The sequence below is a fragment of the Arachis ipaensis genome, chromosome B6 (assembly GCF_059453495.1).
Source record: "Arachis ipaensis isolate K30076 ecotype BB chromosome B6, ASM5945349v1, whole genome shotgun sequence".
Taxonomy (NCBI): Eukaryota; Viridiplantae; Streptophyta; class Magnoliopsida; order Fabales; family Fabaceae; genus Arachis; species Arachis ipaensis.
In genome coordinates, this window is record NC_142441.1 from 111,131,203 (window position 1) to 111,149,094 (window position 17,892).

Consider the following 17,892-nt stretch of genomic DNA (forward strand, 5'->3'; position numbering starts at 1 on the left):
GGTTGCAGGTGCATTGCATAGACCAAAGGGCATCTTTCTATAGGCAAATACTCCAGAAGGACATGTGAATGCTATTTTCTCTTGGTCCTGAGGATCTACTGCAATTTGGTTGTATCCTGAATAGCCATCCAAAAAGCAGTAGTATTCATGACCTGCTAGTCTCTCTAGCATCTGGTCTATGAATGGTAAAGGAAAATGATCCTTTCTGGTGGCTGTATTGAGCCTTCTAAAGTCAATACACATACGCCACCCTGTAACTATTCTTGTAGGAACCAGTTCATTCTTTTCATTATGAACTACTGTTATTCCTCCCTTCTTAGGGACAACATGGACATGGCTCACCCAGGGGCTATCAGAAATAGGATAAATAATCCCAGCCTCTAATAACTTAGTAACCTCTTTCTGCACCACTTCCTTCATGGCTAGATTTAGCGCCTCTGTGGTTGAACCACTGGCTTAGCATCATCCTCCAATAGGATCTTGTGCATGCATCTTGCTGGGCTAATTCCTTTAAGATCACTTATGGACCACCCAAGAGCTGTCTTGTGTGTCCTTAGCACTTGAATTAGGGCTTTCTCTTCCTGTGGATTTAAAGCAGAGCTTATGATCACTGAAAAAGTGTCACCCTCTCCCAGAAATGCATATTTCAGGGATGGTGGTAGTGGTTTGAGCTCGGGTTTAGGAGGTTTCTCCTCTTCCTGAGGAATTTTCAGAGGTTCTTTTATTTCCTCTGATTCCTCCTGATCAGGCTGAACATCTTTAAAGATGTCCTCTAGCTCTGATTCGAGACTTTCAGTCATATTGATCTCTTCCACCAAAGAGTCAATAATATCAGTGCTCATGCAGTCATTTGATGCGTCTGGATGCTGCATAGCTTTGACAACATTTAACTTGAACTCATCCTCATTGACTCTCAGGGTCACTTCCCCTTTTTGGACATCAATGAGGGTTCGTCCAGTTGCTGGGAATGGTCTTCCTAGAATGAGAGTCGCACTCTTGTGCTCCTCTATTTCCAACACTATAAAGTCAGTGGGAAAGGCAAATGGCCCAACCTTGACAATCATGTCCTCAATTATGCCTGATGGATATTTAATGGAGCCATCAGTAAGTTGAAGACATATCCGGGTTGGTTTGACTTCTTCAGTCAAGCCAAGCTTTCTGATAGTGGATGCAGGTATTAGGTTGATACTTGCTCCAAGATCACATAGAGCTGTCTTGGTGCAAGCACCCTCTAATGTGCATGGTATCATAAAGCTTCCTGGATTTGTAAGCTTCTCTGGTAAGCTTTTCAGAATGACTGCACTGCATTCTTTAATGAGAAAAACTTTTTCAGTTTCTCTCCAATCCTTCTTATGACTTAAGATCTCTTTCATGAACTTAGCATAAGAGGGTTTTTGCTCAAGTGCCTCTGCAAATGGGATCTTTATTTCAAGAGTCCTGAGATAGTCTGCAAAGCGGGCAAATTGTTTATCCTGCTCCGCTTGGCGGAGTTTCTGAGGATAAGGCATCTTGGCTTTATATTCTTCAACCTTAGTTATTGCAGGTTTATTTGATAAACCACTATTTTATGGTTTATATTGTGTTTAATTATGTGGTTTTATCATGATCTTTACCCACTTATTCATTAAATAAGCATGCATTTATAATTCCTTCCTAAAGTTATTGCATGATTGAAAACTTGCTTCCTAGAGACTTTTAATTATGTATTTTATTTCTCCTTTATTCCATTCGATGCCGTGATCTGTGTGTTAAGTGTTTTAGGCTTTATAGGGCATGAATGAGTTAGAGATTGGAAAGGAAGCTTGCAAAAAATGGAAGGAACACAAGAAATTGAGGAGATGACCATCGAGAAGCGACACGGCCGCATGGATGACGCGACAACGCGGAAGAGAGGAAATCGCAATGACGTAGCCGCATGGATGACGCAGCCGTGCGAATTGGAAACTGCACAAGTGACGCGGAGGCGTGGACAACGCGCCCGCGTGGCAAAGCGAAACGCCGAATGACGCGTCCGCCTGAATGACGCGTCCGCATGACATGCGCGATCTGCATAATCTGCAGAATCGCTGGGGGCGATTTCGGGCCTTATTTTGACCCAGTTTTTGGCCCAGAAAAGCATACTAGAGCCAGAGAACATGCAGAAACCAAAGAGAACATTCATTCCGCATAGTTTTAGTTTTTCAGATCTAGTTTTCCTCTCCTCTAGGTTTTCTATCTACACATTCATAGTTTTTAGGATTTGTTATTTTCATTGTTTTTGCATTGGGATATTGAGAAGAGTTATTGCCTCCTCAAGACTTCGACATTCTAGTTCGTTCTCTTTACTTGTCTCTTACTCTTCCATGTTCCTTAATTTACTTAATTTTACTATTGGATTATTTTAGCATTTATTAATACAAGAATCACTTTTTATTTTTAATTAATCTTTTGATCATTATTTATTATGTCTTTCTTTAATTCCCTTTCCTATGTTATAAATTTTACATTTACAATGAGCGAGTAGTTCCCAAACTTGATGGGGAGTTGATTGAAAGGAACCCTTGAGTTGGGATGCTCAAGAGAAAGATTGTAATTGGGTTTATTGTTGGATTGCTCTCTAGTCACTAACACCAATCCTCCCAAGAGCGGATTGGAACTTGTGGATAGAAACAGCCTTCCAACTTGTTTAACTTTCCCTTACTTAGTGGGGGACAACTAAACATAATAACCCTCAATTGTCAATTAATCTTGAGAGTACTCCAACAAGAATAGGGCTTCCAGCTAATCAACTGCCAGTCAAGGCTTTTATTTAAATTTATATAAATTCTCTAATTTAATTTTCTGCCATTCAACTCAAACCTTTTTGAAAACCATCCGATTAATAAAATAGCACACTTTTCTGCAACTCGTTGGGAGACGACCTGGGATTCATACTCCCAGTATTTCAATTTTAATTTCTGTGACACCCTTCTAAATTGATAAGCGGATTTCTGGTTGGTTAAGAACTATACTTGCAACGCATATTTTATAATCATTCTTAACTCGCCAATTTCCGCCCACATCATTATTCCCTACAGAGGTGGTTGGAGAAGCCTTCTTAGAGGGGTTACTATTAGCATTTGCAGGTGTCTGATCCCTCATTGGCGTTTGAATGCCAGGATTGGGTGCTGGATGGGCGTTTAACGCCAATCTTTCACCCTTTTCTGGCGTTTGAACGCCAGAGTTATTCCTTTCTAGGCTCTTGCTGTCCTCAGAGGGATTTTGGGCAGTAGTTTGGTTATCCTCTGTTAGTTATTCCTTTCTTGGCTTTCTGCTACTTTGAGCTGTTTTATTCAATGTCTTTCCGCTCCTTAGTTGAACAGCTTGGCATTCTTCTGTTATCCGTTTAGATAGCTGCTGTCTTGTCTGATTCAATTGTGCTTCCATATTCTTGTTAGCATTTTTAGTGTCTTGGAGCATCTCTTTAAATTCTGATAATTGTTTTGTCATAAGGAGTAATTGCTGATTAAGCTCAATAATCTGTTCTTGAGGATTAGGATCAGTAGTTACTACCCTGGCCTCTTCCTTTATGTAGGACTCACTGCTAGAGTACAAATGTTGGTTTCTAGCAACCGTATCTATGAGTTCTTGAGCCTCTTCAATCATTTTTTTCATGTGTATAGATCCACCAGCTGAGTGGTCTAGAGACATCTGAGCTTTTTCTGTAAGTCCATAGTAGAAGATGTCTAACTGTACCCACTCTGAAAACATTTCAGAGGGGCATTTTCTTAGCATCCCTCTGTACATCTCCCAGGCATTATAAAGAGATTCATGATCCTCTTGTTTAAAGCCTTGGATGTCCAGCCTTAGCTGTGTCATCCTTTTTGGAGGGTAAAATTGATTCAGGAATTTGTCGGTTAATTGTCTCCATGTTTTTATGCTTGCTGTGGGTTGGTTATTTAACCACCTCTTAGCTTGATCTTTTACAGCAAATGGAAACAATAATAATCTGTAGACATCCTGATCCACTTCTTTATCACGTACTGTGTCAGCAATTTGTAAGAACTGTGCCAGAAACTCAGTAGGTTCTTCCTGTGGAAGACCGGAATACTGACAATTTTGCTGCACCATGATAATGAGCTGAGGATTAAGCTCAAAACTGCTTGCTTTGATGGGAGGTATATAGATGCTACTCCCATATGCAGTTGTAATGGGGTTAGCATATGACCCCAGAGTCCTTCTGGACTGTTCATTTCCACTTATGTCCATGATGGAGAAAAGGGAATTGATATGAATTGCAAATAAATTATATTTTTAAATATATTTTTTTTATTTAATTAAAAGTAACCGAAAATAAAACAAAATAAATGGGAGATAAAATAATACTTTCAAAAATTAGAAGAAAATGAAATAAAAGCAAATTGAAAACTAAATTAATTAATTAATTAAAAAGATTTGGAAAAAGTAATCAAAAATATATGATTGAAAATTATTTTGAAAAAGATATGATTTAGAAGATATGATTGCAATTTATTAAAAAAAAAAAGATATGATTGAAAATTATTTTGAAAAAGATATGATTGAGAAGATATGATTGCAATTTATAAAAAAAAAAGATATGATTGAAAAGATATGATTGAAGAAATTAAAAAGATTTGATTTTTCAAAAAGATTTGAAAAGATCAATTTTTGAAATTAGAATTTTGACTTGACTAAAAAAAAGATATGATTTTGAAAATCTTTGACTAAATTAATGCAAAATTTCGAAATTTATGAGTAAAATAAGGAAAGGATAATTTTTTTATTTTTGAATTTTAATGCGGAAAGAGAAAAACAAAAAAATGACACTAAACTTAGAAATTTTAGATCAAAACACAGAGAACAAACAAGAAAACTTTGAATGTCAAGATGAACACCAAGAACACTTTGAAGATCAAGATGAATACTAAGAACAAATTTTTGAAAAAGTTTTAAATAAATAAAAGCACAAGGGACACCAAACTTAAAATTTTTAAAGATCAAGAAAGGACTAGGAACAAGCAAATTCGAAAAATTAAAAGGAAATAAAAGCATGCAATTGACACCAAACTTAAAATATGAAACTAAACTCAAATAAAAGACTCTAAACCAACAAAAATAAATTATTCCTAATCTAAGCAACAAGATAAATCGTCAGTTGTCCAAACTCAAACAATCCCCGGCAACGGCGCCAAAAACTTGGTGTACGAAATTACAATCACACTTTTTGCAACTCCACACAACTAACCAGCAAGTGCACTGGGTCGTCCAAGTAATACCTTACGTGAGTAAGGGTCGATCCCACGGAGATTGTCGGCTTGAAGCAAGCTATAGTTATCTTGTAACTCTTAGTTAGGATATTAACAATTCTCAGATTTAATTGTAAAAAGTAAAAGAACATGAAATAAATACTTGTTATGCAGTAATGAAGAACAGGTTGAGGCTTTGGAGATGCTTTGTCTTCTGAATTTCTGCTTCCCTACTATCTTCTTCTTCATGCATGCAAGGCTCCTTCCATGGCAAGCTTTAAGTTGGGCATCACCGTTGTCAATGGCTACTTCCCGTCCTCTCATTGAAAATGTTCCAAATGCGCTGTCACCGCATGGCTAATCATCTGTCGGTTCTCGATCATGTCGGAATAAGATCCATTGATCCTTTTGCGTCTGTCACTACGCCCAACACTCGCGAGTTTGAAGCTCGTCACAGTCATCCCTTCCCAGATCCTACTCAGAATACCACAGACAAGGTTTAGATGTTTCGGATCTCAGGAATGGCCGCCAATAATTCTAGCTTATACTACGTAGACTCTGATCTGAATCATGAGGCTAAGAGATATGCATTCAATCTAAGGTAGAATGGAGGTGGTTGTCAGGCATGCGTTCATAGGTGAGAATGATGATGATTGTCACGGATCATCACATTCATCAGGTTGAAGTGCGAATGAATATCTTAGAATAGAAGCAAGCGTGATAGAATGGAAAATAGTAGTAATTGCATTAATTCATGAAGAACAGCAGAGCTCCTCACCCCCAACAATGGGTTTTAGAGACTCATGCCATAGAAGATATAATATGAAACGTGTAAAGTGTCATGAGGTCCAAGATGAATCACTAAAAGTAGTTTTTATAGTAAACTAGTGACCTAGGGTTACAGAAAATGAGTAAACTAGGGTGTTTAGTGTAAAAATCCACTTCCGAAGCCCACTTGGTGTGTGTTTGGGCTGAGCATTGAAGCTTTCATGTGTAGAGACTTTTCTTGGAGTTACACGCCAGCTTTTGTGCCAGTTTGGGCATTTAACTCCAGCTTCTATGCCAGTTCTGGCGTTAAACGCCAGAATTCTTAAGCTGACTTGGAACGCCAGTTTGGGCCATCAAATCTTGGGCAAAGTATGGACTATTATATATTGCTGGAAAGCTCAGGATGTCTACTTTTTAACACAATTAAGAGCGTGCCAATTGGGCTTCTGTAGCTCCAGAAAATCCACTTCGAGTGCAGGGAGGTCAGAATCCAACAACATCTGCAGTCCTTTTTCAGCCTCTGAATTAGATTTTTGCTCAGGTCCCTCAATTTCAGCCAGAAAATATCTGAAATCACAGAAAAACACACAAACTCATAGTAAAGTCCAGAAAAGTAAATTTTAAATAAAAACTAATAAAAATATAATAAAAACTTACTAAAATATACTAAAAATATACTAAAAACAGTGCCAAAAAGCGTATAAATTATCCGGTCATCAGTAACCTGTTTCTGGCATTTAACTCTGCTTTGCAACCTGTTTCTGGTGTTTAACTCCAGAATAGGGCAGAGAGCTGGCGTTGAATGCCAGTTTGCGTCGTCTAAACTCGGGCAAAGTATGGACTATTATATATTGGTGAAAAGCCTTGGATGTCTACTTTCCAACAGAATTGAGAGCACGCCATTTGGAGTTCTGTAGCTCCAGAAAATTCATTTTGAGTGTAGGGAGGTCAGAATCCAACAGCATCTGTAGTCCTTCTTCAACCTCTGAATCTGATTTTTGCTCAAGTCCCTCAATTTCAGCCAGAAAATACCTGAAATCACAGAAAAACACACAAACTCATAGTAAAGTCTAGAAATGTGATTTTTATTTAAAAACTAATAAAAATATATTAAAAACTAACTAAATCATACTAAAAACTATGTAAAAACAATGCCAAAAAGCGTATAAATTATCCGCTCATCACTCAGTCCAACAATCCTCGTGGAATCGACCCTCACTCACCTGAACTTGGATGACCCGGTGCACTTGCCGTTTAAGCTGTGGGAATTTTGAATTCCCGCACCAGTAGCAAGCGATATATTAATTCTTTAGGATGTATTTTATGGACGCAGAAGGCGAAGCTTGTAAGTCTGAGACGTCACAAGAAGTAGTGGAGCCTTGATTCACGTGAAAGAGTTTTGATGATGATCGGCTTGCGACTGGTTGTGGTTTGTAAAGTGTTTAATGAGGTTGAGAAGCCTCAAATGAGCTATTCGATGAAGTACGGTTGAGAATGCTGGAGATAAGTTATATGAAAGTTTGAGTAGTTGAATCTTTGAAGATGATGCAAGATTAGTGTGCACACGTTAATCACATTATTTTAATGCCAGTCTGTTTTGTAATCTTTTGCATCAAGCCTGTCTTTTAGCATCTGTTTCGCATCACACTTATACCCTTATATCTTTATGCCATATGAAAAGTATATTATTTGAAACTGTATGTATATATGATGAGATCGTTTTGCTTTTCTTTAAATGTGTTCGAAAGTGAAGTGATATGAAATCTCTTTCATTTTGAATCAATTTTCGAGGACAAAAATTTTTATAAGGTGGATAGAATGTAAGATCCAGAACCTTTGGAAAATCTTATTATGACTCAATTTCAATTTATTTATTCATTAAAGACTTTAATTTTAGAAATTTTTTTATTAAAAATAATTAAATCAAGTTTTGATAATTAAATTAGAATTTTTATCTAATTTTATAATTATTGGATAATTTTCATATTTAAATTATAAAGTTTAGTAATTATAAAATAGTAAGAATTTTATATGATTTGATTTAAATAATTGATATTTGGAGTTTAATACTTTTAATTTTATGAATAAAAAGAATTAATTATATTATCTCTAATTATTGAATTAGAGTATTTATTTGAAAATAATTTGTAAGTTGATAATTAAATAGTATTTTTATAAATATTAGTGTTTGATTAAAATTGATTTTTATTTACTATATTATCCATATTTTTATTTAAAATTACCAACCTATCCTTACGCCTTTTTAATTCAAAGAAACCCTAACCCTAATTCTATTACACACAACACAATGTAACACCCTAACTTTTAGCACCTCATGATCGTACTAAAAGTCCGAGCGCTACTAACCTCTATTCCTTTAGTTATTTACTATGTTTATTTAATACTGAGCTTTCGCGAATACGAAACGAAACTTTAATTAAGAAAATAAAATAGTTTTACTTTCACTAACTTAATATATATATATATATATATATATATATATATATATATATATATATATATATATATTCACATAGCATGATATACATAGACTTATTCAAAGACCCTCAAATACAATTTCTACCCCCTCTAAAATATAAACAATAAATGATAATGGAAAATAAATTCTAACAACTCAACTCGTGAATATAATCTTCTATGCTCTTGTAGTTGCGCACTAAGCCTTCACACCTGTAGCTGAAAGGGTGGAAGATTTTGGGGTGAAAATAAACCACTTGTTCTCAGTAGGGAATGGGAATGCCGTAAGAGTAATGAAATAAAATGCAAATAATTAACTTTACTCAATAAAACTATATGTTTATCAAACCTTCTGAAAATACTTTTTATTATTACTTTATATAATTAATTACCTTCTTTAAATTTCCGAACTTAAGATAAATCTCAATCACAACCTCAGTTCTCAGTCACCTCAATACACAAACTAATAGCATAGGAAATAGATCAACACACAAACAAATAGCAATAAGACAAACAGCACAATCACAGAGAGACAAGATAAGCAAACACAATCAAATGTAAATGTGCAAACAATGATGATGCATGTCTAGTCCTATCGCAGGTAATAAGCTCATTTGTTGGTTTCGACCCACACCTGATGCAATCCGACTCGAAAGTCAAATATGGCATTCCAGCGCATAACCTCTACAAGTTTCTACTTCTTGACCTCTGCAAGTACTTGCAGGCGCTGAATCTCCAGCTGAAGTATGTCGAACATGACCCGCTGATTCTCCAGCTGAAGTATGCCGAACATGACCTCTGCAAGTACTTGCAGGCGCTGATTCTCCATCTGAAGCATGTGCCACTTTCCCCTGGAAGCTATTCCATGCACACTGGCATCCCCGCACAATCATTCACACATAAAGCCCACGGCCTCCAGTGAGCGTTACGTATCACCGTCCTTACTAAGCCATCTCTATTGTGTCAAGTGAGCGTTATGTATCGCCATCCTCACTAGACACTTGGCACTAAGGCCCAACAACACTCAATATCTTTTCAGTCACTGCTCTCTGCTCTTCTATAGCAGAGGTCCCTTTATTTAATAAATCAGATTCAAGTCATTTTTATTTAAAACCAACACCTCTCTTTATAACCTTTCCAAACCACTGAAACCACTTTACTTACAACAAGTTCTTCTTTCATACAAAAACCAGTTCTTTCTTAACCATGATTTCCCAACCCAACTTCAAAACCATTTCAGATTTAAACCTCTTTAAAAGAATCATTTATTAAATGAATCTCACGGCAGGGTCTCGAGACTTTAGGAAGGACAACAATCAAACTCAAAACATAAAGTCCTTCTTAATAAATCAAACCCAAACGTAAATCTTTTCTTAATAAATCAAAATCCAAATAATACAATTTCTCAAGTCCAACCTTTTTCTAAATATTTCAAACAAAGTCTTAAGTTTTATAATAAAATTTTGACAGCATTTCTCCTAAAACTCGGACTTTGCCACCCTTTTCGGGTCCCAACCGAACAATTCCCAACCTCTTTTCAAACATTTCCAAAATCAGAAATTATTTTCAAAACTCAGTTCAATACCAACAAATCAAACCGACTTTCTAACTCAACAATCAGAATTCTCAACTTTCCTAAACAATCAAGAAATCAAATACATATTCATCACATTCAGTCACAAATGCAATTCAAAATTATCATTCAGTCATTCCAAACAAACATAAATTATTTGTAAATATCCACTAGGCTTCCATGACATTCATAAATTAAAACAGTTAATTTCAACATGAAATTCCCTACTTTCGTACAAAATCAGAATCAACAAAAATTTTAGAGAAGCTTTCTAACTGAGCTGCTGAAGAAGAAAACGTCAGAAGTCGGCTGTGCCTCCTAGAACAACAATTGACCAAACTCAAGGAGAAGAGGAGCTACGTCACTGTCAACTTCTACCGGACAAAAGTAACACCAACATGTAAAAGAAGAGAATACAAACACTTTTACCAGATTAAATTTTTAATTGGAGTTACAGATCTCAAGAAATCGAGCGCCAAAAGTTAGAGGTTCCATGGTTTTTCGTTCCTCACTCACAACATACTCTCTTTTCTTTCAAGTTCAATTCGGTGATGTATGAGGGAAAAAAGATAATTAGGGATGATGGTGATTAATAAAGATTTGTGATTATAAAGCATTAATAGGTGTCATTGATTATACATGTATATACATACATACAAGCCACGTTTCAATCTCTTTTCTTTGATTCCCTTTAAAGGCTTCGGCCAATTTAATGGTAGTGTCACAATTATATCTATGGAACTAAGGTAATAAATATAATAAATGGTGATTTGGTGGTATTGGTGTTATATATGTATATATACATATAAGCTATATTTTCTTTCTTTTACTCCCTAATGGCTTCGGCCAATTTCTTCCTTCTTTCTTTTTTTTTAACTTTAATAATAATAATAATAATAATAATAATAATAATAATAATAATAATAATAATAATAATAATCAATTTAATATTTGTCTAATTAAAATATGTTTTTATAAATAATTTAAATTTATTAAAATAAGTAATAATTAAATTAAATTTTAATAATCATAAAATTTTATTTAATTATTTTTGTTAAAATAATTTTCTTAAAAATTATATCTCAATATAATATAATAACTTATAAATAGTTAATTATTTAATTTTTAAAAATCTGGGTCTTACACACAATTCCTCACCCTTTCATTAAACATAACCGCCACCCCCCAAAACACCCCTTCCTCACTGTTAACAGACACACACACACACTCAAACAAAACCACACACACAAAGAGCAGAGGAAGAGAAGGAGAACGGAGAAGGGAAAGCCGAGAAGAGAGGGAGATAGCACATTGGGTGTTCCTGCCATGTCGCCGCCGCTATGCTGTCGAGGGGGGAGAGCCCGCAGAGAGAGCTCGCGTTGATAACGGAGGAATCATGGAGTCGCTGCGTCTCGTCCAAACGTCGCCGTCGTTGTGGTTGCTAGAAGGGAGGACGACGCGCGAGGAAGAGAGGGATGTGGTCACCCTAGTCGTCGTTTGCGTTTGGCCGTTGCCGTTGCCGCGTCCATCAACAGTACTGCTGTCGCGAGCTACAGGAGCTCGTCCTCACCGTTCTGCCTCGCCGCCGTCGAGCTGCTGCAACCCGTTGCCGTTCTCGCATCTGTCACCGCAATGGGTGAGTCCGCCACTGGAACTGGACGCCGAGAAGAGAGAAGATGACTATGGGGAGGGGTGTTGTCCTTGCGGTGGCCGTTATTGCGGATAGATGATGCCGCTGAGTTGTCTGCTGCTATTGGAGCTGCTCCATTGTCATTCTGATCATTAGGTATGGTGTGAGTGTCATCGGAACCACTACCAGGGTTGCTGCTGCTAGGTTTAGTCGTTCTTCCTTTGTTACGGTAAGCGTTTTCATTCTATAACCTTTGAAAATCAGCATTCTGTTATGTTTAGTTAGAGATTCTGAGGTTTTGGTAATATAGGGTCGTGTCCCGGTTATTCCAACTCGTGAATGATATTGTCGCTGCTGCGAGTTGGGAGAAAAAGGAGTTCTGTATCGTGTAGTTAAGTGACGATTGAGGTAAGGGTGCTTTTCTTAAACTTATTTTATTCTCAAGAATTGTTATAAATCGATATTGATGCAAATAATATACTTTTTATGATTATGTGAGTCTTATGGATTACACTGAGTTATTTTGGATAAATGATTGACTTATTTATTGATTAAATTGGTTTCTGAATTTCAATATAATGATTATTGAGCGTTTGAATGTGTATTGATAATTGAGGTTGAATTATTGTGAATTATTGGATTTGTTGTTTGAATTCTGGATTTTTGTTGATTTCCTTGGGTTGAGTTAGAGTTGCTGAGATAATGATTTATTGAAAATGATTTGAATGATCAAGAGTTGTTTGGTTTGGTTGTTGGGACCCTTGAAGGGTGACAAAGTCCAAATTTTAAAGGAGTTGCTGCCAAAACTTTTATAAAAATTGAAACTTCGTTTGAATTGACTGATTAGAAAGACTTGGATTTAAGAATTATATTAGTTAACTTTGAACTATTAAGAAAATTATGTTTTGAGTTTTATTTAGTTAAGAAAAGAATTATACTATTTTGAATTGATTTACCAAGAAAAGGTTTATAATTCGAGTTTGAATTATTTAAGAAAGAAATTTTGTTTTGAGTTCGATTCAATATGAAAAGAGTTATGCTTTGCGTTTGAAATAAAGGATTACCTTTTAAAGAGTTTGGTAAATTTACAATAGTTGAATTTGATTGATGAAGAGAGATGATTTTTGAGTTTTTAGGAAGTTAGTAAACTTGAGAAAGAGTTTTATTTGATTACTTTTAATGAAAGGGTTATGTTTTGGAAAGTATTTATTGAATTTAAAATAAATAATTTTCTTGAGTCTTTTGAAAGAGATTTAAACTGGAAAATGGTTTTGAAGTTGGTTTGGGAGATTTTGATTGAGTAAATTTGAGTTTTATGAAAGAGAACGGGGGTTTAGAGTGATGTCATTTAGAAGGTTTCAGAAAAGGGTTAAGTACTGAAATCGTCCCTAAGGTCTGGGGTGAAAATCAAAATCGTCCCCGACCTTTTTTTGTTATTAAAATCATCCTCAACGTTATAAAACGTTATAAAATCGTCCTTTTCTATTTTTTTGGACCAAATTATCCTTAACTATTAATAAAAATAATATTAAAAAAAATAAAACCCACCCCCACCCACACCGAGATCTCTTCGTCTCTCCCTCCACCCCAAACCCCCTCCCTCACTCCCTCACCCCCTCACCCCACTGCCGCCGGCCCCTGCGTCCAACCCGCCACCGCCGCCCCTGCATCCAACCCGCGCCGCCCCTGCGTCCAACCCGTCGCCGCCGCCCCTGCGTCCAACCCGCACAACCCCTGCGTCCAACCCGTGCTGCCCCTGCGTCCAACCCGCCGCCGCCGCCCCTGCGTCTAACCCGCCGCCTGATGAGCGGATAATTTATTCGCTTTTTGGCATTGTTTTTAGTATATTTTTAGTATATTTTAATTAGTTTTTATTTAAAATTCACTTTTCTGGACTTTACTATGATTTTGTGTGTTTTTCTGTGATTTCAAGTATTTTCTGGCTGAAATTGGGGGACCTGAGCAAAAATCCGATTCAGAGGCTGAAAAAGGACTGCAGATGCTGTTGGATTCTGAGCTCCCTGCACTTGAAGTGGATTTTCTGGAGCTACAGAAGTCCAATTAGTGCGCTCTCAATTGCGTTAGAAAGTAGACATTCTGGGCTTTCCAGCAATATATAATAGTCCATACTTTGCCTAAGATTTGATGGCCCAAACAGGCGTTCCAAGTCAGCTCAAGAATTCTGGCGTTTAACTCCAAAACTGGCACAAAAGCTGGCATTTAACTCCAAGAAAAGTCTCTACACATGAAAGCCTCAATGCTCAGCCCAAACACACACCAAGTGGGCCCGGAAGAAGATTTCTATATTAATTATTGATTTCTGTAAACCCTAGGCTACTAGTTCTCTATAAATAGGACCTTATACTATTGTATTTGGGGGGATCTTTGGACGTTTAGTCCCTAGACCATGGAGGCTGGCCATTTGGCCATGCTTATACCATTATCACTTTTGTATTTTCAACGGTAGAGTTTCTACACACCATAGATTAAGGTGTGAAGCTCTGCTGTTCTTCATGAATTAATACAAAGTACTATTGTTTTTCTATTCAACTCAAGTTTATTTCTTCTCCAAGATATTCATTCGCACCCAAGAACATGATGAATGTGATGATTATGTGACACTCATTACCATTCTCACCTATGAACGCGTGACTGACAACCACTTCCGTTCTACATGCAAACAAGCTTGAATGTGTATCTCTTAGGTTTCTAATCTAAGATTGGAACCTTCGTGGTATAGGCTAGAATTATTGGCGGCCATTCCTGAGATCCGGAACGTCTAAACTTTGTCTGTGGTATTCTGAGTAGGATCTGGGAAGGGATGACTGTGACGAGCTTCAAACTCGCGATTGTTGGGCGTGTGACAGACGCAAAAAGATCAATGGATCCTATTCCAACATGATCGAGAACCGACAGATGATTAGCCGTGCGGTGACAGCGTGCGTAGAACATTTTCACTGAGAGGACGGGAAGTAGCCATTGACAATGGTGATGCCCAACATAAAGCTTGCCATGGAAAGGAGTATGAATGATTGAAAGAAGGCAATAGGAAAGCAGAGGTTCAGGAGGAACAAAGCATCTTCATACGCTTATCTGAAATTCCAACCAAAGAATTACATAAGTATCTCTATCTTTATTTTATGTTTTATTTATCTTTTAATTATCAATTCTCCATCACCATCTGAATTTGCCTGACTGAGATTTACAAGGTGACCATAGCTTGCTTCAAGCCGACAGTCTCCGTGGGATCGACCCTTACTCACGTAAGGTTTATTACTTGGAGGACCCAGTGCACTTGTTGGTTAGTTGTGCGAAATTGTGACAAAGTGTGATTCACGTTTAAGAGCTCCAAGTCCTTTGGCGCCATTGTTGATGATCACAATTTCGTGCACCAAGTTTTTGGCGCCGTTGCTGGGGATTGTTCGAGTTTGGACAACTGACGGTTCATCTTGTTGCTTAGATTAGGTACTTTTCTTTTTATTTTTCAGAATTTTTAAGAATGAATTCTAGAGTTTCAAGATGATGTTCTTATCATCACAAAAGCTGATTGATTCTCATCAATTTAGCTGCTAAATGTAATGTCCTGCTGAAGCTTGGCCAGCCATGTCTAATCTTTTTAGACTAAAGCTTTAGACTAACATTGCATGATTCCTTGAATTCTTATTAAAAGTTTTGAATCCCTTTATTTTCTTTTCCATATAAGTTTCGAAAATCACAAAAAAAAATTTTATAAAACCATAAAAACCAAAAATATTTTATGTTTCTTGTTTGAGTCTAGTATCAATTTTTAAGTTTTGTGTCAATTGCATGTCTTTATTCTTCTTGCATTTTTCGAAAACATGCATTATGTTCTTCATTAATCTTCAAGTTGTTCTTGATGATTTGATTGCTCTGATCTTTAAATTCTCTTATTTTGTATGTTTTATTATTTCCCATATGCATTCTCAATTTGATTAGTGTCTCTTATATGAAAATTTTTAAGTTTGGTGTCTTGCATGCATTGGTTGTTTAATCTTAGTTGCATTCTTTTAACTATTGTTTCTCATCATTTAAAAATTCAAAAAAAAATTTGAAGTTGTGTCTTTTCAAGTCAATAACATAGAGAATTGAAGATTCAGAACATTCAGCAGAGGAATTAAACAGAAAAAGCTGGGCGTTCAAAATGCCCAATAAAGAAGGAAAACTGGCGTTTAAACGCCAGCCAGGGTACCTGGCTGGGTGTTTAACGCCCAAAAAGGTAGGATTGTGGGCGTTAAACGCCAGAATGGATGCCATTCTGGGCATTTAATACCAGGATGACACTAGAGGGAAGATTTTGTTTTTAATTCAAATTTTTTTCAAATCTTCATAATTTTTCAAAATCAAATCTTTTTCAAATCATATCTTTTCAATCATATCTCTTCAAAATCAATTTCTTTCCATTTTTTATTTATTACTATTTTCAAAAATCCTTGCTAAAATTAATGATTTACTTCAAAATTTTCAAGTTGTTACTTGCCTATTAAGAAAGGATCAAATTTTAAATTAAGAATCATATCTTTTAATTTCTTGTTAGTCAAGTAATCAACTTTAATTTTAAAAACTTTCTTTTTTTAATTTGATTTTCAATCATATCTTTTCAATCACATCTTTTTCAAACTTAACTCTCAATCATATCTTTTTGATTTCTAATTTCAAAATCTTTTTCAAAAATCACTTAATTTCTTTCCCAATCTTAGTTTTCGAAAATCATCAATCAAATTTTCAAAAATTTCTTTTAATTATTTTAAAATCTTTTAATTAAATTTCAAAAATTCTTCCCCTCTTCTCACATCATTCTATTTAAGGGACTAACACTCCTCCTCAAGGTGCAATTCAAACTCTATCCCTCTTGATAAGTTCGAATTCTCTTCTATCTACATCCTCCTTCTATTCTTCTTTTCCTCTGACACCTCAAGGAATCTCTATACTATGACATAGAGGATTCCCTACTTTCTTGTTCTCTTCTCTTTCATATGAGCAGGAACAAAGATAAAGACATACTTGTTCAAGCTGATCCTGAACCTGAAAGGACCTTAAAGAGAAAGCTAAGAGAAGCTAAAGCACAATTCTCTCTAGAGGGCCTAACAGAGCTTTTCAAGGAAGAAGAAACCATGGCAGCCGAAAACAACAATGCAAGGAAGGTGCTTGGTGACTTTACTACACCTACTCCCGACTTCTATGGGAGAAGCATCTCAATCCTTGCCATTGGAGCAAACAATTTTGAGCTTAAGCCTCAATTAGTTTCTCTAATGCAACAGAATTGCAAGTTTTATGGACTTCCATTGGAAGATCCTCATCAGTTCTTAGCTGAATTCTTGCAAATCTGTGACATTGTCAAGACCAATGGGGTTGACCCTAAAGTCTATAGACTTATGCTCTTTCCTTTTGCTGTAAGAGACAGAGCTAGGACATGGTCGGATTCACAACCTAAAGAAAGCCTGAACTCTTGGGAAAAGCTAGTCAATGCCTTATTGGCAAAGTTCTTTCCACCTCAAAAATTGAGCAAGCTTAGAGTGGAAATCCAAACCTTCAGATAGAAGGAAGGTGAATCCTTCTATGAAGCTTGGGAAAGATACAAGCAATTGATCAAAAGGTGTCCTTCTGACATGCTTTCTGAATGGAGCATCATAGGTATCTTCTATGATGGTCTGTCTGAACTATCCAAGATGTCATTGGATAGCTCTGCTGGAGGATCTCTTCATCTGAAGAAGACGCTTGCAGAAGCTCAGGAACTCATTGAAATGGTTTCAAATAACCAATTCATGTACACTTCTGAAAGGAATCCTGTGAATAATGGGACAACTCAGAAGAAAGGAGTTCTTGAGATTGATACTCTGAATACATTATTGGCTCAGAATAAAATATTGATCCAACAAGTCAATATGATTTCTCAGAGTCTGTCTAGAATGCAAGTAGCAACAGGCAGTACTAAGGAAGCTTCCTCTGAAGAAGAAGCTTGTGATCCTGAGAACCCAGCAATAGAAGAGGTGAATTACATAGGAGAACCCTATGGAAACACCTACAATCCTTCATGGAAAAATCATCCAAATCTCTCATGGAAGGATCAACAGAGACCTCAACAAGGTTTCAACAACAATAATGGTGGATGAAACAGGTTTAGCAATAGCAAGCCTTTTCCATCATATTCTCAGCAATAGACAGAGAATTCTAAATAAAGCCACTCTGACTTAGCAACC

General features: G+C 36.3%; 1 non-coding gene across 1 annotated transcript; it reads right to left on the reverse strand.

Annotated features, from left to right (window-relative positions):
• Nucleotides 1–17,199: 17,199 nt before the first annotated feature.
• LOC148562312 (small nucleolar RNA R71) lies at nt 17,200–17,307 on the reverse strand. Its single transcript, XR_015886896.1, has one exon. It is a non-coding gene; the product is annotated as a small nucleolar RNA R71 (small nucleolar RNA).
• Nucleotides 17,308–17,892: the final 585 nt, after the last annotated feature.